This window comes from Bidens hawaiensis, unplaced genomic scaffold (genome assembly GCF_021521415.1).
Source record: "Bidens hawaiensis isolate Kalapana, Puna unplaced genomic scaffold, B.hawaiensis_p1.1 tig00077780_1, whole genome shotgun sequence".
Classification (NCBI taxonomy): Eukaryota; Viridiplantae; Streptophyta; class Magnoliopsida; order Asterales; family Asteraceae; genus Bidens; species Bidens hawaiensis.
This window is the reverse complement of record NW_027503379.1, coordinates 4,017-29,180: the sequence shown is the minus strand read 5'-3', so window position 1 is coordinate 29,180 and position 25,164 is coordinate 4,017. Positions and strand designations below refer to the sequence as shown.

Genomic DNA, 25,164 nt, shown 5'->3' with positions numbered 1-25,164 from the left:
TGATCTTCCTGGAGTTGATAAGGGAAATCTTGATGACTCTTTGGTGAGTGATTTGAAATTGGCTGTTTTGCTCGCATCATTGCTTTTTTATGTTACATTAATTCAAATGTATATATATATCTTTTAAAATTCTTTCAGAGTGAGTATGCTCAGCACAATGATGCGGTTCTACTGGTTGTTATACCTGCTGCTCAGGCACCTGAAGTTTCCTCTGCAAAAGCCCTCAGATATGCTAAGGAATATGATGCAGAATGTGGGTTTTTTAATATAGTTTCAGTTTTATTTCACCGTCATAGTATTCAAGTTGTAATCTTTGTTTGCTGACTGTAGCAACAAGAACCATTGGTGTCATCAGTAAAGTAGATCAAGCATCTTCAGATCCCAAGATTCTTGCTGCTGTCCAGGCACTTCTTATGGGTCAAGGCCCAAGGAAGTGCAGCTGATATCCCATGGGTTGTTCTAATTGGTCAATCATTTTCTATTACTTCAGCACAATCTGGAAGTGTGGGGTCCGATAACTCATTAGAGACTGCTTGGCGGGCTGAAAGTGAGAGTTTGAAATCTATATTGACAGGGGTCCCTCAGAGCAAGCTTGGTAGATTAGCCTGGTGGAAACCCTTGCTCATCAAATCCGTAGCCGAATGAAAGTTAGGCTTCCAAGTCTTTTATCCGGGTATGAGTTGATTATTTGAAACATTTTTCTTCAAAATGTACTGCAAAGATAGTCATTTGTGTTCCTACTTATTGCTGTATAGTTTACTTTTTGTCAGTCATCAGCATCACTTATGTGATAAATAATGCGTTCAATTTCTACTTAAAAGATAGTCATTTGAAACCTTTTTGATTATTTGAAACCTTTTTGTCAGTCATCAGCATCACTTATGTGATAAATAATGCGTTCAATTTCTACTTAAAAGAAAACTATTAATTGTTTTACATGCTTGTACACTTGGTTTTAAAATGTGTGCATTAGACTTGGTTTCAAATTTGGCTTCTTAAGAGCGCATAATGCGCAATGCACATGATGCGGTGATGAGATCGCATCAACTGCAGCAATGCAATTTGATTCCATGATATGCTTGCGATGCGGCTGATGTGGCTTGATGCAATCTGATGTGTCATTTGGTCTTGCAGCCGGCCAATAGTTTAACAGATTAGATGTGATCTTGAGTTTTCAAATCTGATCAATGATCGAGCAATGGAATTGAATGTTTGAACAAATTTTCCATTTATTGAACACATTTGGCCAGCGATGATGAATATATGCTATAAAATTTAGTGTTTAAAAGTTTTTTAGTATATTTATAATAATGGACGCTTTACATACGTGACACGCACACATTGTGCATTGCACATAGACTTTTTTTGTGCATTGCACATTGGCTTTTGAGGTCGAAATGCATCAGAGCGCCACACTTTATAAAACCAAGCTTGTAGATAATGATGTCTATATGTATAAGATGATTTGAAATCCATTTAAACTAGATTTAATTACGCTACTATTCTTCATATAAGTAGTCACCTATGTAGAAATTTTACTCTCTTCTTTATATAATTTGTCACCTATGTAGAAATTCTACTTTCTGTCTCAAGTGAGTTGGAAAAGGTTCTTGTTAACATATATATATTTGACATTTCAAGCAGGTCTTACGTTACTTGTTTAATAGTTTTGTGTTACATCGTTGTTTTTATGCCGTTCATGGATGAACACTTTGTTTTATCTATTGCTTATTGTGGTCTTAGATCAGTTTGTTAGTAAAAGTGTTTTTTATACAGGCTTCAGGGTAAGTCTCAAATTGTGCAAGATGAGTTGGTAAGGCTTGGGGAATCAATGGTCACCAGTTCTGAAGGTACAAGAGCTTTGGCTTTGGAGCTTTGTCGTGAATTTGAGGACAAGTTTCTTCAACATATTATGACTGGAGAGGTGAGAACACATAACAAACAATGATTAGTTATGTATATTTAATTATTTACATTTGTTCATTTTTATCACTTTTCTTACATTTGTGGACTTGATTTGTAAATTATTTGTTCCATGTTAACTTAACAGAAGCCTGTTGCAACATCTTATTCTAGTTTTTGGTGGGATTTTAGGTCACTTAGTAAGAATGTCATTGGTCAATAAAAAGGATAATTTTGATCTGTGTTATAGAGTTCAAATGTAAAGACAATTCCTTCCTTTAAGGCTACACTTAATTTTGCAACCTCTTGCTTATTATCCTGCTTGACTGTTGATTATGACTTTATTTTTGTTGCCTTATATTTAAGGTGTCACATAGGCTTGGCAACTATATGGCAGCATTAAAATATGCTAGACTTACTGATGTTTGTGGGATAAAGACATCTTGAGAGATTAACTTTCTGATTTTTTTAGTGAGAATTTCATACGCGCTCTTTAACTTCGCCACCATCATATATATCAAAACACAAGTTTTTAATGAACAAGGTTCAATGATTTTAAGGGATGTTTTTGGTATATATGACATTTTTCAAGTTAAGAGGGGGCACCCCCTCCCTCTCTCTCTCTCTCTCTCTTGCAAGTTAAGAGGGGGGGGGGGACCCCTCCCTCCCCTCCTCTCTCTCTCTCTAATTAATGTTATTAGGCCTTTGATACATCTCTGGTTTCTTCATGACCAAAAACGTCAAGTTATCGGTTTTACATAAATCATGAACTAATGATTTGTTTGTTGTTTTTTCTCTTGGTTCTTTTTCTTATCTTCTTGCTGCATTATTTTCAGGGTAGTGGCTGGAAAGTTGTTGCAAGTTTTGAGGGTAACTTTCCTAACAGGATCAAACAACTTCCTCTTGACAGACATTTTGACCTACAAAACGTCAAAAGGGTATGTTTTATTTTTCTTAAATTTTGGCTCACTCAAGTTATTGTTGCTACTATATGATGACTTTGAAATTGGTATCAGATTGTTCTAGAAGCAGACGGTTATCAACCTTACCTTATATCTCCAGAGAAAGGATTGCGGTCGTTAATAAAGGGCGTATTAGAGCTCGCAAAGGAGCCGTCACGTCTCTGTGTTGATGAGGTAAAAATGCACATAATTTGCCACCCTTTTAACTGTTAATGTCAGTTATTTCATAAGTTTAAGTTGAGTGACATACTAACATGTTCACCTCTTTTTTCTTATTCATATGATTTCATTTGTTTGCTTGCTGTCATTTACTTACCTGGGCCTTTGATACCATAATGTGTTTTTATCGCATTACATTTTTTATGCTTACTGGAGGAATTATTTGCCATTTCTAATGTTCTTAAAAGTATAAGTTTTGTAATTGTATTTATGGTTACAGGTTCATCGCGTACTTGCTGATATAGTTTCAGCATCAGCTAATGCTACACCAGGACTTGGTAGATATCCAACATTTAAGAGAGAGGTACTTATATCTACTATTTGCCAAATTTTTTTAATGTTTTTGTTGCTTTATCTTAATTTTAACCTATGTTATATTATTTTAATTAGGTGGTGGCAATTGCTACTACTGCTTTGGAAGGGTTTAAGAATGATGCAAAGACCATGGTGACTGCACTTGTTGACATGGAACGGGTGTTTGTCCCACCTCAACATTTTATTCGTTTAGTGCAGAGAAGGTATGACTTGTATTTTGATGGTTAGCATTGTTATTGCTGACATGTTAGTGGCCAGGTAGTAATTTAATATATAGTTTAACTGCTCGTGGTTTATATGGTACAAACTTGGACATTCATGTTTTGTGCATTGAGTTTTTAACTTTGTTTTTGTATGATTAACCCTCTTAACCTATTTAACTGAACGAAAAGGCCCGTTCTAAAAAAAGTTACGGATTTAATTTTGCAAAGAACGAACCTTTTCTTCTTTTAATCGCGCAAAAAGAAAATTTAAAATTGCCCAAAACCTGAAACTCCATGTTTTTCCTTCTCTTTTTTGCTCTGATTTAAGTATTTAACAGAGTAACTTCTACTATTAAAAGTTTAAGTATGCAACCTTTATACTACTCAATAATTACAACTGGTCCCCTCTATATTATTTGTCATGTAACAGGCTGTTTTTAGTTCCTTTCTCATGACCAGCCTTGAATTTTGTTTATTTCTATCATTTTGGTTATGGTTGTACAAGTAACAAGACACCATTGTTTTGGTTATGTGTCACTTTCAAAGCTGTTTTGTTTTCCTTGGCTTTTAATGATGTAAAACATACATGAAAATCTTATGGAGTTATAATGTTTTTTGGGTTGTGGATGTGCACAAATAGTTGAAATATTATTTGTTTGTAAATATTATTTTCTGTATCAGGATGGAAAGACAGAGACGAGAAGAAGAGATCAAAACCAAATCTTCCAAGAAGGCTGTTGATGCGGAACAATCTTTGCTAAACAGGGTAAATTAAGAGGCCTGATTATATTATTGGAAAAATATAATTGATCTAATTGAACATTAAAGTTTCTGCTTGTAATTTGTTTTTGCTTTGTTTAGTCAGCAAGTCCTCAAATAGGTGGAAACTTAAAAGCAACGAAAGATACCAAACAAGATAAGGATGCACAAGAGGAATCCTCTCTAAAGACTGCAGGACCTGAGGGGGAGATAACAGCAGGTTTACTTACACTTTGATATCATCTTGCATTATTATATCAAATATACATATATGTGTATATAACAGTATACTGTGTTATTAGACATTATTTTCTTTGAAGGATGTATAATATATATATATAACTTATGTTCTCTTCATGTAGGATTCTTGTTGAAGAAAAGTGCAAAAACTAACGGGTGGAGTAGGAGATGGTTTGTTTTAAATGATAAAACTGGGAAGGTTAGATTCATAATCTGTGTGCTACTTTTGATGCAAATTAATTTGTTTATTCTAATTGATTGCTTAACAGCATTTTAAGATTTTGTAGTTTCTAGATCTGCGTTAATTGGGAATTTAATTTCAATTTTAAAGAATGTATAATTTGAATTGTGAATGATGTTCTTTGGGTAAATATGTTGTCTGCAGCTTGGATATACTAAAAAACAAGAAGAGAGAAATTTTCCTGGTGTCATCACTTTGGAGGTATGTGTTGAGAATCTCTTAAAGTTTAGTTTCATTTTTAATTGTATATCTTTAAAAACATATGCATATCATCTTTATTCTATATTGATTCCTTAACTTTTTAACTTACCAAAAGATTTTGAATGTTGAGATCTTGGATCTTCATTTGCACTATGCCTGTCAGTTTGTTTCTTGTTTAACAAGAAACTCTTAGGGTGCGTTCGTTTCACATAATGGAATGGAATTGAAATTGAAATTTGCATAGTATTTGGAATCGGAAAGAATTGGATTTAGAATCTGAACATTCCAATAGGAATTGGAATTGGAAGGAACTGAAATTCAATTCCGTTATTGATGTGTTCATTTGACAAATCAATTGGAATCGTTTTTTTTCAAATTTTTTTTTGTTTTTTATTTATATTTTGCGTTATGATTTTTTTTGAATGTTTTAGAGGTTTTCTGTTAAGATCAAAAACCCCTCAAAAACTATTCAAAAATAATAATTAAAAATTCATAACTCAAAAACAAAAAAAGTAAAAAAAACTAAAATGTTTTGTTCGTTGCTCTCGATAAAAAAAACTCAAGAAAAGGTTCCAATGAATTTACTTGAATTTCTCCACATTTTGGAAGGATTTGGAATTCCTTCATTTAAAGGAATATGATGGAATTGAACTCCAATTCCAATTCTTTGAACCGAACACACCAAAATGAAATTAAGATTCCAATTCCAATGAAACGAACACGCCATGTCATGGGATTTTAATTCTAATTTCCTTTGAATTCCCACGAATTCTGTGAAACCAACGCGCCCTTAGTGATTCGTTGTTAGGGATGTAATCATGTAAACGAGTTGAGCTTAGTTTGTGGGAAAGTCTTCAAGCCTGGGCTCGGCTTGTTTGTTAATTATTTAATTGTTATATGCATGTATAATTACTTTTAAAGGATCAGGATCATTTCAGAACCTCCAAACAATTTAAGAGTTCTTACCAACTGATCATTTTATTTAACTGTTTTATATATTTAATTTTTGTCATTTATTATATGTAATTTTATGATTACATATATGTAAATTGGTTATTATAAATATGTATATTCTGATTATTACACATCTATGTAATTTGGCTTTTCATGTATAAACTTAGGATCACGTGTAATCATAGGATTACATGGTAGCCTCTTAGAGCATTCTCATCCCATCCCCTATAATTATGTGAGGGAAGCTTGCAAATTATAGGGTGAGGTTGTGAGTGATTGTGAGTGTAAATTATAGGGTGGAGAGATAAATGTATTGAATGTTTCCCCCTATTTATTTTTTTAATATTTGTTGGATTGGTTGTGAGTAGAGGAGAGAGAAAACTGTAATGATAAAGGTATAAAAAATATATTATTTAATTGAACAGGAGAGAGAAATGTAGTGTTTTTTAGTGTAATTATAGAGATATGGATGGGGAACGGGTTGAGAATGCTCTTAATGGTCATTAAGAGGCTACCTCTTAATGGTTTATAACCTCTTAATGGTTAAGAGGTAGCCTTAAGTCTGAATGGTTAAATTACAAACAACCTTCAAATTATATATATTTTTAATTTTAATATAATATATATAATTTAGTTAATTTTTTTCATAATTATACGTAGAGTTATTTTATCATGTAATATATATTTATTACATTAAAAAAATGCTATATTGAAATAAATAAAAAACACATTTAGGCTCGTGAGTCTAGTGGAGCTGGTATCTAAAGCCCAGGCTCTTTTGTTAAACTAGCTTATTTTAGGCTCGAGCTTTGTTAAGCTTAGCTTGATTTGAGCTTTAGAGAGTGTATCCCGAGTAGTTCACTGGCAGCTTGGCTTGTTTACTTTACACGCCTACTTGTTGGTAGATATTTTATTATTATATGATGATGATTGATAAATTATTTCTTTGGTTTAAAACAACCAAACCTTTTATATATTTTTGTAGTTTAAATTGCTGATGTATGTTATCAGGAATGCGCAATAGAAGAAATTGAAGACGATGAACCACCCCCGTCCAAAAGTTCGAAGGATAAGAAAAAGGTAGAAGAAAAACCGCCTAGTCTGCTCTTCAAAATAACCAGCAAAGTTGCATACAAGACCGTGCTGAAAGGTATTTTTATCGATTGCAATATATTTGTATGCAGTTATATCTTTTTTTTGCCAATGCAGACCTAAAGTTTAATAAGTGGTTATACAGCTCATAGCGCTGTTGTGTTAAAGGCTGAGAGCATGGTTGATAAAGCTGAGTGGTGTTGGTGCATAATGTCAGTAGTTCATAGTCTAGTGTCTGTAATCGAGTCTGTAATGTTTAATTATGTTTTGTATGTTTAAGCGAAGTTACTGACAAGTTCGCTTAACAGGCGAACTTGTTAGTCAAGCGAAGTTATGGACAACTTCGCCTGAACATGCCAGGCGAAGTTGTCGTGTATTTATATACCAGCTTAAGGCTTGGTTTAGAGTTAGTCGTTTAAGTTCGTTTCAGTAGTTCGAGTTCATTGTAACGTGAGGACGAGAGTCTGTAACGGTGATATTACGTCATGTGGTTGAGTTATAATATATAACGTGTGTTCGGTTATTCGTGTGTTTGTTTGGTTTGTGTTCTATACTCGTAACGATCTACGCAGGGATTCCGCACCTGAGTAGACCGATATATCTTGTGCGATCCGTCCAGGGAACCTACAATTGGTATGACCCTACAGAGTTTTGCGGAATCCCTGCGTAGATCGTTACGAGTATAGAACACAAACCAAACAAACACACGAATAACCGAACACACGTTATATATTATTACTCAACCACGTGACGTAATATCACCGTTACAGACTCTCGTCCTCACGTTACAATGAACTCGAACTACTGAAACGAACTTAAACGACTGATTCTAAACCAAGCCTTAAGCTGGTATATAAATACACGACAACTTCGCCTGGCATGTTCAGGCGAAGTTGTCCATAACTTCGCTTGACTAACAAGTTCGCCTGTTAAGCGAACTTGTCAGTAACTTCGCTTAATCATACAAAACATAATTAAACATTACAGACACTAGATTATGAACTACTGACACTATGCACCAACAGACTCCCCCTTGGCAGTAGCTTCATATCTTGATCTTTAAGCACTTGTCTCGTAATCTTCAATCTTGTCTCTTTACGCATGCACTCCTTCTCTAACACAAACTGACCCAACTCTTTGATACTTCCTCGCTTCGTCCTTCCAAGCAGGAATATAAAAGGTTTTCTTCTCATTAAGCACCTTCAGATCAGCTTGCGATAAGTTTATCAAATGCATCGGATCGTAAACTCTTAGGAGCTCCTGTTCATCCTCGTCTTCCATCACCGACTCTGCTGTCTCACAATCCACATACCACCACTTTAGGTCTTTAAGCACATCCTTGGGCATTAGCTTTATCGGTACTTCTTTAAGGCACTGGATCGGTTTATACTTCATGACCATCCAAGGTTTTCCATCAGCTCTCAACCCTCTATCCTTGTCTTCAACAAGTTTTCCCTTCTGTGGTTTCAACAGCTCAAACTTCTTCTCTTTTATACTCTCTCTCCATACAATTTTCTCAATGACTCTAGCCATATTATCGTCATTTCGATTGATTAACCCCAATCTGGTTAAATCTTTCACTTCACATTCCGGCAGTGTATTCAACGACCTTAACATTCTTTTAAAGTACTGAACTCCGTCATACCGTTTAATCACAAAGAGCTTCAACTGCTCATCATAGATCCAGCAAATAATCAATTTCTTCGCTTCGGCATAATCTTTAATATTGTAACTCTTCTTAAACATTGTAGGGACCGCTGGTTTCTTCGTTTTGACGAACCACTGAGCATAGCCTTCCTTCCACCTAGGCTGCTCTTCCCATTCAGTCTCATCATTTTCCATTTCATTGGCTTTATCAATATCTGGGATCTCGTGTTCAACATTTTCTTCTATTATTTCACCTTCTTCAACATCTTCTTCAATCACAATCTCTGCGCCAATCTTCTCAATCTCCTCAATAGGCAGCACATCATCATCAAACATCACATCATCATCTAACATATCATCATCTAATTCTTTCAAAGCATCAATCACATCATCTTCATCATCAACCATCACCACCTCATCACCACCAACTGCACCTGCAGACTCCCCCTGAGCTGTGGAAGTCCCAAGAGCTTGAGTAGTTCTTGGCAACTCACCACCTGCACCTTTTGATGCATTGGGATCATCGTCTCTATCATTTCTCTTCTTTGTCCTTAACTCGTTGCCTCTACAGCTTGTCTCCCCCTGAGATGCCAAGAACTCCTTCATAGCATCTATAATTCGCCCATGTTCAACCAGGAGGGACGACTGTAGTTGATTCTCTGCTACAAGGCGCTGAATAGCCTGGGTCTGGATAAAGTTTATCTTCGATTGCTCTGCCACGACCCGTTCAAGTGCAGCTATTCTCTCCGAGTCTGAGAGGGTTGCATCGAAATCAAACCTCATGTTAGATGTGTCTTGAGTATACTCAGCAGGGATCTCGAATGTAACCGGGACATCAGAAGCAGTTGTGGACGTAACCGCAGGTGGTATCGTGACCGACAACCCTGCAGTTGCAACGACTGTCGACTCTACAAATTGTGCCACCACCTCTGAAGGAGTAAGCGTTGGAGGTGGTAAAGACACAATCTCCGGAGTCGTCAGCTGGATAGTAGTGATTGATGGGATGCCGACAGCTGATGTAGCCACCACGGGAACATCCGCGGCGCTAAAACCTGTGACCTGTAGTAATGTAGGAACAATCGACATACCTGACAGTGCGGATGGAGCGAAACGTACAACTCTTGAAGTCTCTCCAGCTCCCATACCTGCACCTGTCCTTTCACGTCTTGATCGTCTAATCAGCTTGTGAATATCCTCTTCTTCTTCTGACTCGCTATCATCAACTGTTCTCTTCCTCTTGCCAAATGTTCTCTCTTGAGTCACCAACATCCTTCTCGGCTCATCCATAACATCATCAAGATCTGAGTCAGCCACCGTCGTAGCTGCTCTAGTAACACGCACACTCGAGACACGTTCAACTGGAATCTGAACGTTCTCCTCTGGATCCACCCGATCCATATAGAAGAATAGGGATGGCAAAAATCCCCGAATCCGACGGGGAAACCCGAAAACCGGCTTATTTCGGGTCGGGTCGGGTTTTGTTTTTTCGGTTTCGGGTCGGGTTTCGGAGACTGTTTCGGGGATTGTTTCGGGTTCGGGTTCGGGTTCGGGTTTGGGTACCCCCGCCCCGACCCGCCCCGATATAATATATATAAATATAAATAAAAATAATATATATATACATATATTAAAAACCTAAACCTAACAATCTCAAATCTAAACCTAACAATCGCCGTCTCACTGTCTCAGTACCTAAACCTAAGTTGTGAACAATCTCAAATCTCTATCTCTCTGCTTAATCGCCGTGCACCACCAATCCACCACCAATCCACCGTCTCAGGAAAAAGAGAGCAATCTGCAGCACCAATCCACCACCAATCCACCGTCTCAGGTTACACTGCAGCACCATCAATCTGCAGCACCAGTGCGCCACCGCCATTCCGCCCCCGATTCACTCAATCGCCGTCTGCACCACCATCACCATCCACTCAATCGCCCCGTCTGCACCACCGGACCACCCTCCTCCTCCTCGTTCTCATCCTACCACTCTACCAGGCTACCACCTGTAATGTAAGATCCCTAATTCTCTTATTATTATTATTATTATTATTATTATTATTATTATAAAAACAACTTTCGTGGACGGTGGACTAGCTTGTCTTTAATTACCAACAAGAGTAGAAGCTTGTGATATGGGGTAAAAAAAAAGATATCTTTACTGTGAGAAGCTTGTGACATGATTGATTAACATCTGAGTAATCTTTCAACAAACCTGGCTGAGCCCATAAAAGATTATGATGAAGGGCCTTAATCTCAGGCCTTATTTGAGTATATCAGTTAGTTTATTTAGCATGAAATTGTCAGTTGTATTATTTTGCATTCGGTTTTGTACATGTGTTAAGGATTCATTCCTATACAAATTAGACGTTATGCATTACTAAATTCATTCCTATACTAAAGAATGAATTTGTGGTACTTGAGTATGCACTTGTGTATTTTACACTTATATGTGAGACAAAACTGACTTTTATGTGCCATTCTATTTCAGTTGCATCTACAACTATATGGCATCACAAGGTGATAAATTTGCTTCAGACACTTGTACTCCTACTCCCGTTGCTTCAAACACTCCTACTTATTCTACTCCTCAAGGAAGCAGTGAAGGGGTACATGATTCTAATGAACCACCACCAACTAACTTTACTACCCACGATGAGTCTAACCTTGATGATACTTTTGAAGATGGTCAAAATGTCGGTGGTAAAAGGAAAAGATCTGCCGTGTGGAACCATTTTAAATTAATGAAAGTGAACGGTGAAGATAAGGCGGAATGTAACTATTGTAAGAAAAAGCTAGGAGGTTCAAGCAAAAACGGCACATCGCATTTACGAGATCATTTTGAACGTTGTCCAAGACGAACTGTTAAAGATATACGACAAAGCATCTTGATTATGGAGCAAAAGAAAGTTGATGGTAGTTCATCATATCTCTCCAACTACACGTTTAATCCAGACAACTCAAGGAGAGATCTCGCGGAGATGATTATTGTGCACGAGTATCCTCTTACAACGGTGGACCATCATGGTTTTAGAAAGTTTGTTCAAGGTCTTCAACCTTTGTTTAAGGTTCCGAGTCGAAATACCATCAAGAGCGACATTTTAAAAATTTATGAATATGAAAGGGTGAAAACTAAGAAACTATTAGGGAGGATCACAAGTAGAGTGGCAATAACTACTGATATGTGGACAGCTAACCATCAAAGAAAAGGGTTTATGGCCGTCACTGCACACTTTATAGATGACTCTTGGAACTTGCAAAGCCGAATCATGAGGTAAAGCTGTACAAGTCTAATATAAAGTTAGTTTAAAACTTTAAATGTATTTTACACTTATATTGATGCATAAATTTTATATAGGTTTATTTATGTGCCTGCACCACATACAGCTGATGTTCTTGCAGATACGCTATATGATTGTCTATGTGATTGGAATATTGATAGAAAAGTGTCTACTCTTACCGTTGATAATTGTACCACAAATGATGCAATTATCAACAAGTTACTACAGAAGCTTCCATTGAGATCACTCATGAGGAAAGGAGAGTTGTTTCATATGCGTTGTTGCGCGCACATTCTCAATTTGATTGTTCAAGATGGTTTGTCTGTTATTGAGGATGGGATTGAAAGAATTAGAGATAGTGTTTTATTTTGGTCTGCATCAGGAAAAAGAGAGCAAAAATTTGAGGAAGCAGCCAATCAACTTGAAATGGAATACACAAAGAAACTGATCGTTGATTGCAAGACTCGCTGGAACTCTACTTATTTGATGCTTAGTGTTGCTATACCTTATAGACATGTTTTCACGCGATTAAAGCAAAGAGAGCCCAGGTATACTAGTTTGCCTACGGACCTTGATTGGGACTTAGCAACTGAGATATGTAACAAGCTACAACTATTCTATCGGGTAACTCTTTTGTTTTCTGGTAACAAGTATCCTACTGCTAATGTCTTTTTCCCTTTGATATGTGAGATTCGTTTTTCTATGCGGGAGTGGACTAAGTCTTCTATTGTTGACATTAGTCTAATGGCGTATAAAATGAGTAGCAAGTTTGATAAATATTGGTCTGTAATTCATGGGATTATGGGGATGGCTGCGGTTTTAGATCCACGTTACAAGCTAAAATACGTAGAGTTGCTTATGCCTGCCTTATACGGTGAAGAAATGGCAAAGGAAGAGTTTAAATCTCTTGAGGATTTTGTCCGAGCTTTTTTTAAAGAATATGAATCTACCAACTCACGTGGTAAAAACTACTATGAAGGTATAATCATATTAATATTTAATGAGTATAAATATAAATTGCTAATATTTGATTTATCTTGATTCACATTAATTTATAGGTGGTGGTTCTAGTTCATCTTTATTCAGTTCGGGGTTGTTAGAGTGTTCTTCTGGTGGATTCCAAAAATTCCTATCTGACATTAAATCCAAAGCTAAGGTGAATGATGACTTGAATGATATGGCAGAGTTAGATAACTACTTGAAAGAAAATCTTTTGCCTGATGAAGTAGAACTGGATTTGTTGCTTTGGTGGAAGACAAATGGAGGTAAGTATCCGACACTTCAAAGGATGGCAAAAGATGTATTGGCAATTCCAGTTTCCACCGTTGCCTCTGAATCTGCGTTCAGTACAAGTGGAAGATTAATAAGTCCTCACCGAAGTCGACTTCAACCAAAAACTTTGGAGGCTTTAATGTGTGCTCAAAGTTGGTTGTTGAATGAGATTCGAGGTAACGCTATATTGAATATTACATTATTACTCATGTTATCTATCTTCAATCATGAATATATGTTTATGTTATTACTATTAAATATAGAAACTTGTTCGGAAGAGACCGAGGCATACTGCCGCACCATTGAATATGAAATGGATGTGGAAGAGGTAATAATATTTATAAAATTTACTATTTTTGTAACATAGCTTTTATTCTTTTAACTTGGTTGATTTATTGATAAATATTCTTAATGTAGGTAGGTACTAAAGAAAGTGGCACGACGACTTTGGATGATTTGGTTTGATTTGGTATTTAGATTTGGTCGCAATTTTGTAGTTTGTGTATTTGGCATGATTTTTCGGCCATGTAGACTTGGTTTTATTTCCTTTGTAACACATTGTTTCAGCTTTTATGTGTGTGATGCAGAAGTTTATTTCGATAAATGTTCAGTTTCGGGTTTTCGGGTTCGGGGACGGGGCGGGTCGGTTTCGGGTTTTCGGGTTCGGGGACGGGGCGGGTCGGGGGGTACAAAAAACCAAACGGGGAATCCCCGAATTAAACCCGACGGGTAATGGGGCGGGTACGGGGATGGTTTTTGGTTTCGGGTTCGGGTTCGGGTTAAGCAAAACCCGCCCCAAACCCGCCCCGTTGCCATTCCTATAGAAGAACCCTTGACCTCCGAATTCTGCATCAAGGTCCACTTCCTCCTCCGGTGACACAACAGGAGCAGCAGGTATAGCATGAGTTGCTCCTGCCTGTTGTGGTGCCGGGTCTCTGAACTCATCCCCACGAGCTGGCACATATCCCGGGTTTATTAAGTACCCAAAGAGTGGAGTATGCCTTGGACGCAGTTCAGGCTTGCTCCTCGCACTGGATGTACGGCATTGAGCGAAGATACGTTTGCTCACATTCTCCACGTATCTTATTGGACGTCGTTGAGGCAACGTGGGAGCAACATGATTCAAGATCATCTGAATGAATCTTGGATACATGATGACCCTCTCACGGGCCATCGCTCTCCTCTGTCTGTCGATCTCATAAAAGACCATCTGACTGAAGCTATAACGTTTGTTATAGTCAGAGCAGTCATTGCTGACTGCATGGTCGCACCCATACCGTCAGTGCCCGCCTTCCTCCCTGACATGCATACAATCATTACGTGCATGAGGAAGCGCCACTGATCGAGTAGGAAACCCTTCCTCCTCTGAGTATCACCTAATGGACCAGAATAGCCCATTCGGAGAAACGCTCCATCACGGAACGGAGCCACAAACTCTGTAGGGTCATCCCTAGTCTCCTCACCGAATCGTTGAGCAACCTCCGGGTTTTCCTGACCTAGGCTTTCCTGATCACGTGTACAAGTTAAGCAAGGCATTGTATGGACTACATCAGGCACCTCGTGCCTGGTATTCAACTTTATCAGATTACTTGCTTGAAAATGGGTTTGAAAGAGGGAAGATAGATAGCACGTTCTTCAAGAGAGATGGAAGCGACTTCCTACTAGTGCAAGTCTACGTGGATGACATCATCTTTGCTGCATCAAGAGTCTCCATGTGTCAAGATTTTGAGGCCGTCATGAAAAAGAGGTTTGAAATGAGTGCTATGGGTAACTAACTTTCTTTTTAGGATTGCAGGTTGATCAGAAGAAGGATGAGATGTTCATTCATCAGACCAAGTATGTCCATGATGTGCTCAAACGCTTCAAGATGGATGACAGCACTCCATTCGACACTCCAATCTGCGTCAATCACAAATTGGGTGCCGAGTCAGACGGTGATGCAGATGTGGACCCAACTCAGTATCGGGCTATTATAGGTTCTTTAATGTACTTAACTGCTTCTAGGCCTGATATAATGTTTGCTGCTTGTCTTTGTGCTCGTTTTCAGGCAAACCCAAAGGAATCTCACATGAAGGGTGTGAAGAGGATCTTGCGGTATCTCAGGGGCAAACCGAAGCTGGGGTTGTGGTACCCGAGAGGAGAAGACTTGGAGCTAGTCGCTTACACAGATTCTGATTATGGAGGGTGCAATCAGAGTCGGAAGTCAACAACTGGAGGATGTCAGTTTCTTGGTGGCAGATTGGTGTCGTGGCAATGCAAGAAGCAGACTTCAGTCGCAATTTCAACCTGTGAAGCAGAATACATGGCAGCATCCAACTGCTGCTCCCAGGTTCTTTGGATTCAACAACAGTTGCGCGACTATGGTCTGAATTTCTTACTTACTCCTATTTGCATTGATAACACAGCTGCTATCTCAGTAACTAACAATCCCGTGAAGCATAGTAAAACTAAACATATTGACATACGTCATCATTTTATACGGGATTGTGCTGAGAAGAAACTGATTGTGCTTGAAAAGGTGGATACGCTTGATAATTTCGCTAATCTTTATACTAAAGCGTTTGACAAAACAAGATTTCAAAACCTTATCGAGCTGAATGGGATGATCAATCCCGAGTAACCATGCTTTTCATGTTATATTTAAAAAAAAAAAAAAAAACGTCACTATCGCTTAAAAATATGTCGGTTGCCTCAGTTTGAAGGACTTGTCTTCGGATATGTTTGGTCCTCATTTTCTACTTGTAGATTTTGAGGATAGCCATTAACCAGATGACTGAAAGTGACCGGGGCGATTTATGATGAGTCTTCATTCTTTTGCTTAAAATTAGTCGACCATACTTAGTTAGAAGGACACATACTAGTATGTGGTCGGTCCAGCTGATCCATTGGATCTTCGGGATAGCCGTTTACCTGAAGACTTTGTTTTGGTCGGGGCGATTAATGTTAAAATTTTTTTAAGGGAAATGAAATTATTTTTCAAGTCTACTACTTCGTAAGAAGTTCGTTTGCTATGTTTAACAGAAAATTGATCCAACCTTGGAAAATGATAGATATACTGATTCTGTGTGCTTAACTAGTGAAGTTATTAGGCTTAAAAGGCTTTAGGACAGTTATTGTATGTCATGGTAGCTTTTTATGGTGCGTAAAAGTAGATGTGATACAAACTAAATCTACTTGATTTTACGTGGAAACTCCTTACGAGTTTTGCATGTCTTCATATATATATTTCCGAATGATAGGCAGAAATGCGATTACCCAGTCATACACGAGCCCGTAAGTGTTCTGATTCCCGTGAAGATAGCGTTTCAAGAAACTGCAGTGATCCAGATTCGGGACTTGCAGTTGTTTACTACTCTGAAGTCTATATGAATGTTTGGATAAAAAAAAAAAAAAAAAAAAAAAAAAAACTTATGAGTTACTGAAACATTCTAGAGTTCAAAATATCAAGACTTCTTAATCATGGAGTAAGAAAGAGATCGGGAACCAGATGACGAGTACTTACAAACTTAATCAGACACTATGGGTCGAGGTCAATTCGGGGTGACTTGGGGAAAGCCAAATACGCTTTGAGAATAGATAGGAGGCATCAAAAATTTCTGAGTTGTTGCCCACTTAAATTTTGAGGCATAATTGAACCTAACTCGTATCACAGAAACGATGAAAACCATCTTAAGTTATTTACCTGCTTACAACCTGTCTCTATATGTCATAATACAGCTAAACACGGATCTATGTGACAGTCACGTAATTAGTATGATTCCTGTTCGAATCTTTTCTAAAACGTAGTAGTCCCTATCGAGACTGAAATTTGATCCCTTATACTTTAATTGTTAAAAGTTTTCTTTTTATGTAGTTGTATGCTTTTATAAATGGTTATTTGGACTTGATCGTGTCATTTAATTCTTAAAGGGAAGTTTTAAAACTTAATTGCAAAATGATTCAAATTATAAGGTTGATTTTGTAAATATAGGCGATGTTAAACAGGCGAACTTGTGCATAACTTCGCCTAGGCGAAGTTAACCATAACTTCGCCTGTATAACAGCGCCCCTATATAAGGATTTTCAAAGGTCAATCGTTCATTATTCTTAAATATCAGCGAACTTATTCTCTCCGAAATTTCAGCGAACTTATCGATCAATCTGTCAATCATCTTTGTTTTCTTTCTTCGATTTCAAACCGATTTAAAGGTTGGTTGGGTCATTACATCGTGTTATCTGTTCTTTGATGTTAATCTAAGGTTGTTTCGATAACCGGTTAATAACCTCGGCCGATCGATCCTTAAACCCGATTTCAAACCTTGTTTTCACGTGGTCATGTACAACCTGGTCGTCTAGTTATCCTTAAAAACTTGTGTTTCAGAGTCCTTAATCTCCACATTAACCAGAAACACCAGATTTTCCGGAATGTAATCGACCTTACTGTCGCCGTTTCAGATTCAGGCGAACTTAAGGTTTGGGCGAAGTTATCCGTAACTTCGCCTGAGGCTTAACTTCGCTTGAGGCGATGTTGAGAGGTGATGTTCTGAGGCGATGTTGTGGTGAGGCGAAGTTAACATTAACTTCGCCTGGACCTTTTAACTTATCAGTTATCAGACGAACTTAAAACTGAAGCGAAATTGTTCTCAACTTCGCCCCAACTTTAACTTCGTCGATACAGATTTAATCACAACTTCGCTTATGGTAACAAGCGAACTTGTGTTATGCTTTAACGTTTATCTAACTTGATTCGTTTGTTGCAGATATGGCTGCTGTTGCCGGTGCTGGAGGTGCTGGAGGAGATGACAGAGGAGATAATCAGAGACAATTCTTCCCGGGTCACAACATGTTCATCACCTTAGACCCGGAAGCGAGTGGTGTAGAGGATTACCGCGAGATAATCACATTCCTCCTTCGCTCGAGGATATTCCACGCAATCACTACGACTCTGCCGATTTCCTTACCCAATATTGAGGATTTCTGGCAGACGGTGGAATACGATTGCCGTGTTGAGCCCCCGGTTATGAGAGCAACCATCAATAATCAAGAAGTTCAGTTCTCATCTGAACAAATACGGGTGGCGTTACGATTTGGAGAGGAGACTAGGGATGACCCTACAGAGTTTGTGGCTCCGTTCCGTGATGGAGCGTTTCTCCGAATGGGCTATTCTGGTCCATTGGGCGATACACAACGGAGGAAGGGTTTCCTACTTGATCAGTGGCGCTTCCTCATGCACGTTATGATTGTCTGCATGTCTGGGAGGAAGGCGGGCACTGATGGTATGGGTGCGACCATGCAGTCAGCAATGACTGCTCTGACCTATAACAAACGTTATAGCTTCAGTCAGATGGTCTTTTATGAGATCAACAGACAGAGGAGAGCGATGGCCCGTGAGAGGTTCATCATGTATCCAAGATTCATTCAGATGATCTTGAATCATGTTGCTCCCACGTTGCCTCAACGACGTCCAATAAGATACGTGGAGAATGTGAGCAAACGTATCTTCGCTCAATGCCGTACATCCAGTGCGAGGAGCAAGCCTGAACTGCGTACAAGGCATACTCCACTCTTTGGGTACTTAATAAACCCGGGGTATGTGCCAGCTCGTGGGGATGAGTTCAGAGACCCGACACCACAACAGGCAGGAGCAACTCATGCTATACCTGCTGCTCCTGTTGTGTCACCGGAGGAGGAAGTGGACCTTGATGCAGAATTCGGAGGTCAAGGGTTCTTCTATATGGATCGGGTGGATCCAGAGGAGAACGTTCAGATTCCAGTTGAACGTGTCTCGAGTGTGCGTGTTACTAGAGCAGCTACGACGGTGGCTGACTCAGATCTTGATGATGTTATGGATGAGGCGAGAAGGATGTTGGTGACTCAAGAGAGAACATTTGGCAAGAGGAAGAGAACAGTTGATGATAGCGAGTCAGAAGAAGAAGAGGATATTCACAAGCTGATTAGACGATCAAGACGTGAAAGGACAGGTGCAGGTATGGGAGCTGGAGAGACTTCAAGAGTTGTACGTTTCGCTCCATCCGCACTGTCAGGTATGTCGATTGTTCCTACATCACTACAGGTCACAGGTTTTAGCGCCGCGGATGTTCCCGTGGTGGCTACATCAGCTGTCGGCATCCCATCAATCACTACTATCCAGCTGACGACTCCGGAGATTGTGTCTTTACCACCTCCAACGCTTACTCCTTCAGGGGTGGCGGCACAATTTGTAGAGTCGACAGTCGTTGCAACTGCAGGGTTGTCGGTCACGATACCACCTGCGGTTACGTCCACAACTGCTTCTGATGTCCCGGTTACATTCGAGATCCCTGCTGAGTATACTCAAGACACATCTAACATAAGGTTTGATTTCGATGCAACCCTCTCAGACTCGGAGAGAATAGCTGCACTTGAACGGGTCGTGGCAGAGCAATCGAGGATAAACTTTATCCAGACCCAGGCTATTCAGCGCCTTGTAGCAGAGAATCAACTACAGTCGTCCCTCCTGATTGAACATGGGAGAATTATAGATGCTATGAAGGGGTTCTTGGCATCTCAGGGGGAGACAAGCTATAGAGGCGACGAGTTAAGGACAAAGAAGAGAAATGATAGAGACGATGATCCCAATGCATCGAAAGGTGCAGGTGGTGAGTTGCCAAGAACTACTCAAGCTCTTGGGACTTCCACAGCTCAGGGGGAGTCTGCAGGTGCAGTTGGTGGTGATGAGGTGGTGATGGTTGATAATGAAGATGATGATATTTATGCTTTGAAAGAATTAGATGATGTGATGTTTGATGATGATGTGCTGCCTATTGAGGAGATTGAGAAGATTGGCGCACAGATTGTGATTGAAGAAGATGTTGAAGAAGGTGAAATAGTAGAAGAAAATGTTGAATACGAGATCCCAGATATTGAGAAAGCCAATGAGATGGAAAATGATGAGACTGAATGGGAAGAGCAGCCTAGGTGGAAGGAAGGCTATGCTCAGTGGTTCGTCAAAAACGATGAAACCAGCGGTCCCTACAATGTTTAAGAAGAGTTACAATATTAAAGGCTATGCCGAAGCGAAGAAAGGGATTATTTGCTGGATCTATGATAAGCAGTTGAAGCTCTTTGTGATTAAACGATATGACGGCGTTCAGTATTTTAAAAGAATGTTAAGGTCGTTGAATACACTGCCGGAATGTGAAGTGAAAGACTTAGCCAGATTGGGGTTAATCAATCGAAATGACGATAATATGGCTAGAGTCATTGAGAAAATTGTATGGAGAGAGAGTATAAAAGAAAAGAAGTTTGAGCTGTTGAAACCACAGAAGGGAAAACTTGTTGAAGACAAGGATAGAGGTATGAGAGCTGATGGAAAACCTTGGATGGTCATGAAGTATAAACCGATCCGGTGCCTTAAAGAAGTACCGATGAAGCTAATGCTCAAGGATGTGCTTAAAGACCTAAAGTGGTGGTATGTGGATTGTGAGACAGCAGAGTCGGTGATGGAAGACGAGGATGAACAGGAGCTCCTAAGAGTTTACGATCCGATGCATTTGGTAAACTTATCGCAGGCTGATCTGAAGGTGCTTAATGAGAAGAAAATCTTTTATATTCCTGCTTGGAAGGACGAAGCGAGGAAGTATCAAAGAGTTGTGTCAGTTTGTGTTAGAGAAGGAGTGCATGCGTGAAGATACAAGATTGAAGATTACAAGACAAGTGCTTAAAGATCAAGATATGAAGCTACTGCCAAGGGGGAGTCTGTTGGTGCATAATGTCAGTAGTTCATAGTCTAGTGTCTGTAATCGAGTCTGTAATGTTTAATTATGTTTTGTATGTTTAAGCGAAGTTACTGACAAGTTCGCTTAACAGGCGAACTTGTTAGTCAAGCGAAGTTATGGACAACTTCGCCTGAACATGCCAGGCGAAGTTGTCGTGTATTTATATACCAGCTTAAGGCTTGGTTTAGAGTTAGTCGTTTAAGTTCGTTTTAGTAGTTCGAGTTCATTGTAACGTGAGGACGACGAGTCTGTAACGGTGATATTACGTCACGTGGTTGAGTTATAATATATAACGTGTGTTCGGTTATTCGTGTGTTTGTTTGGTTTGTGTTCTATACTCGTAACGATCTACGCAGGGATTCCGCACCTGAGTAGACCGATATATCTTGTGCGATCCGTCCAGGGAACCTACAAGTGGTTAAATAAAATAAGAGCTGTGATGGGTGCCAAAAGGGGTGAAGTCAAACTCAAGCCTGACGGTCCACCCATTCGACAAACTCATTCTGATGGTTCTCTTGTGAGTTAACCCACCTTTTGTTGTATTATTATTGATATAATATTGTTTTTCTAATTATAATTAAAACATTATTTATTTATATTATCATAGGATACAATGGTTAGAAAACCTGTAGATCCACAGGAAGATCTTCGTTGGATGGCTCAAGAAGTACGTGGTTATGTTGAAGCGGTCCTCAACAGCCTTGCAGCTAGTGTCCCGAAGGTGTTCTATTCATCATTTTAAACATTTTTTTTAGTAAATTACACTTTTGGTCCCCTGTGGTTTTGCCTGTTTAACACTTTTGGAGGGGCACATGATATGCCAAAAGATTCCTTTTAGGACCGAGAGTTAAACATGCCAGATCACGGGACCAAAAGCATATTCTGATTTTTTTTTTAAACTCATTATTTGATTTGAGTATATGCTGTGGTTATGCAGGCAGTTGTTCTTTGCCAAGTAGAAAAAGCTAAAGAAGACATGCTGAATAAACTCTATAGTTCTGTAAGGTTAGTTCATGGTTTCAAATGTCAATTAATATTGCAATAATTTATTTGGGTCTTTCTATTGCCTATTTTGACTTTTTTTTCCTTTGTCAAAGTTCTCAAAGCACTGCAAGGATTGAAGAACTGCTTCAAGAAGATGGTAATGTTAAAAGAAAAAGAGAGAACATACAGAAGCAATCCTCTCTTCTCTCAAAACTCACCCGCCAGCTCAGCATTCACGATAACCGAGCAGCGGCTGCTACAGGCATGTCAAACGACAGCCCTGCAGGTAATAATAATAATCATCATGTTTAACTGTTAACGGGGTCGGGTTATTTTGGTTGACTTAGTAGTAAAATTTACTCATGGGTCCGTTTTAAGCTCAAACTGAACCAAAAAACCGAAATTTTGAGTTTTTAAAATGTCTGGTTTAGGTTTTTTGGGTTTTTAGTTTGATTCCGGTTTGGTTTTGATTTTTTCAGTTTTGCCATTTGGGCTTAAAATTTTGAGGCAAAAAAATAAAAATAAAAAATCGGTCCGAATAATGCATTTGAAGATAAATCTTTTTCTTAGTAATTAATTATTTTGTTACATTTGGACTGAAATATTTGGGTTGCACTATTTATTAAACTCCTATAAATCATTTAAAACTCAAATTAAATAAATGGGAACTTATAAACACTGTTTGTTTTTTGGTTTTTATTACACTCATAACCAAAAACCGAACCTGAAGTTCGGTTTTTTTACGGAAACATAAGACCAAGCCGTCGGTTTTCGTTTTCGGTTTGGTTCTTTTTTCGGTTCATGATCGGTTTGTTCAGTTTCATGCACACTCCTAGTAATCTAATATATTTTACGACCTTGACATTAACAGAAAGCCCAAGAAGTGGTGAATCTTCAGGAGGTGATTGGAGATCCGCTTTTGATTCTGCTGCTAACGGGCCCACAAGCCTCGACTCTAGATTTGGATCCAACGGCCACGGGCGCAGGGCCAATGGGCCTTATGAGAATGGTGATGATGGAGCGGGGTCAAGATTAAAACTCCACGGGCCGCCGCACGCCTAACCGATTGCCGCCAGCACCGCCTGGTTCCGGTTCAGGTTACAGGTATTAGATGATAGTTAAAAGGGAAAACAGAAACTGATTGATGCATTATTGTTGGGGTGGGTGTGGGCCCATGTCTCGATCTACATACCGGGCTGTCTTGAAATGACTTTTTATGGCATGTTTTGTAGAACACATTTATTGTAGATAGAAATGAATCTGGTGCAAAAATTGTGGTGTTTTTGTATTCTTATTATGAGAGGTGGTAAGACTTGTATTTTATTTTAAAAGTTTTGGACCATGAGAATCTATGATTCAGTGATGCTAAATAATTGGTTTGGTTGTGTATGTTAAGGTGTTTGTGTTTCTGAATACTAAGGGTGCACTCGAGAGTCTAAACCATATATAAGTTAAAAGTGCGACTTATGGGAAATAAATAACTTGTTGAAAAGTAGGTTTATCACAGAAGATAAAATAAATTACTAGCTCATGGAGTCAGTTATCTTCAAAGGTCAATTGGTAAAATGTTGAAAAGTATCAATGGGACGTCAATAGTGATGATTAGCCATGTTCAAAAACGGTTTGGGGACTAGGAACCGGAACCGGTTCCTAACCGGTTCCTATATTCAAAACCCTCTTTTAAAACCGGTTCCAGGCTCGAACCGGTTAGGGAACCGAACCGGTTCTCCCACCCTCGGACCCCTAACCTATCTAACCGGTTCTTACCGGTTCCTAAAACCGGTTCCTGTACCGTAACCGGTTCCAACCGGTTACAGCGTAAAAAATTCTTTTTTTTTTTTTTTTCGTTTTTCGTTTGCGATTTGGATTCTAAACTACGATTCGTATTTGTATAGCATGAAAAATAAACAAAACAATTAACATCAAATTCATTTTATTTACTTTAAGAAGCTCAAAAAAAAAAGGTTACATGTTTTAAAATCTTCAAAAACAAACTAACAAAACATTAAACTTATAAATATAAAGTTGTGACATATTATTTCTAGAAAAGCCTTCTTGTTCGTCGTAATTATTGAGCCGGCGACTTCTTCCTCGGAATTACTTGTAGAAATGCCTTCTTGTTCGTCGTGCACTCGAACATCAAGTGGTGTTTTATCTTCGAGAGTGGTTACGTGTTGAATACGATCGATTGAGTCCAAGTGATCCTTTAAGCAAATGCACATCTCCACCGACTCCGAATTTAGTCTTGTTCTTCTCACCGATATTACCCTGCCACTAAGAGAAAAAGCGGATTCCGAAGCTACCGTAGAAGCTTGGACGGTTAGTAAATCACGGGCCATGGTGGGCAAGAATCGGACACTCGGTTTCCTTTACCCTTCCACCAAGCTAAAACATCAAAAGTGCCATATTCCTCTTCGGATAAACCGGTAGAGTAATCATTTGCACTATACCTTCCTAGTTCGCTTGAAGGGGTGTTACCCCTTTGTTTTTTAGCCGTTACGTTGCGAACGGTGTTCATAAGGCTAATCATGGGATCTCGTACTCTAGTAGCACTTGAACTTGATGAAGACCCCCCCCGGCATAGGCATGCGTATGTTTGGACCCATATTTAATTAAATAAAAGTCATACATAAATTTAAAATTCAAGTTAAAATCATTTTTTGCCTCTGTTGAAAAGTTTGGGTCAACTTCATGCATATCTAAGGCTGAAAAAATTTCGTCTATCACACATTCAACCCCCGTAATAGTTAACATTGGGTTTAAAGCGGCGGCGCAAGTAAAAACCGGTGGCAATTCAAGAAAGTATTTTTTAATTTAAACTTCATTGGTAATATGATGTTTGGAAAACATTGGACTTTTATTTTCAAATTCTTTAAGATTGTTAACGATTAAAAATAACTCCGAAAGAACCAAGGGACTTGTCGGATAATACGTTCCCGATAGTTTCGTAGTTGATGTTTTAAAAACTTCAAGAAAAGTCGATAAGTCATTAATAATTTCCCATTTCTCATTTGAAAAGGGGATTGCCAAATCATTCTCGTCAAGACTAGAATGAAATATTTGTAAAGTTTCTCTTTGTTTCAAAGCATTTTGAAACATTATGCAAGTGGAATTCCATCGATGACGTACATCCCAATTAGCTCCCAAAGCTTTTCTTCC

At 38.7% G+C, this 25,164-nt stretch overlaps 1 pseudogene across 1 annotated transcript; it reads left to right on the top strand.

Annotated features, from left to right (window-relative positions):
• The first annotated feature begins 4 nt into the window (after positions 1 to 4).
• Positions 5 to 23,349, top strand: LOC143606867 (dynamin-2A-like; annotated as a pseudogene). The gene is made up of 19 exons (XR_013148832.1): positions 5 to 43; positions 139 to 253; positions 331 to 673; positions 1,777 to 1,924; positions 2,739 to 2,840; positions 2,919 to 3,038; positions 3,304 to 3,387; positions 3,474 to 3,601; positions 4,283 to 4,367; positions 4,463 to 4,580; positions 4,723 to 4,799; positions 4,986 to 5,042; positions 7,008 to 7,146; positions 7,234 to 7,300; positions 21,454 to 21,538; positions 21,629 to 21,742; positions 21,959 to 22,026; positions 22,119 to 22,291; positions 22,877 to 23,349. The product of XR_013148832.1 is annotated as a dynamin-2A-like (transcript).
• Positions 23,350 to 25,164: the final 1,815 nt, after the last annotated feature.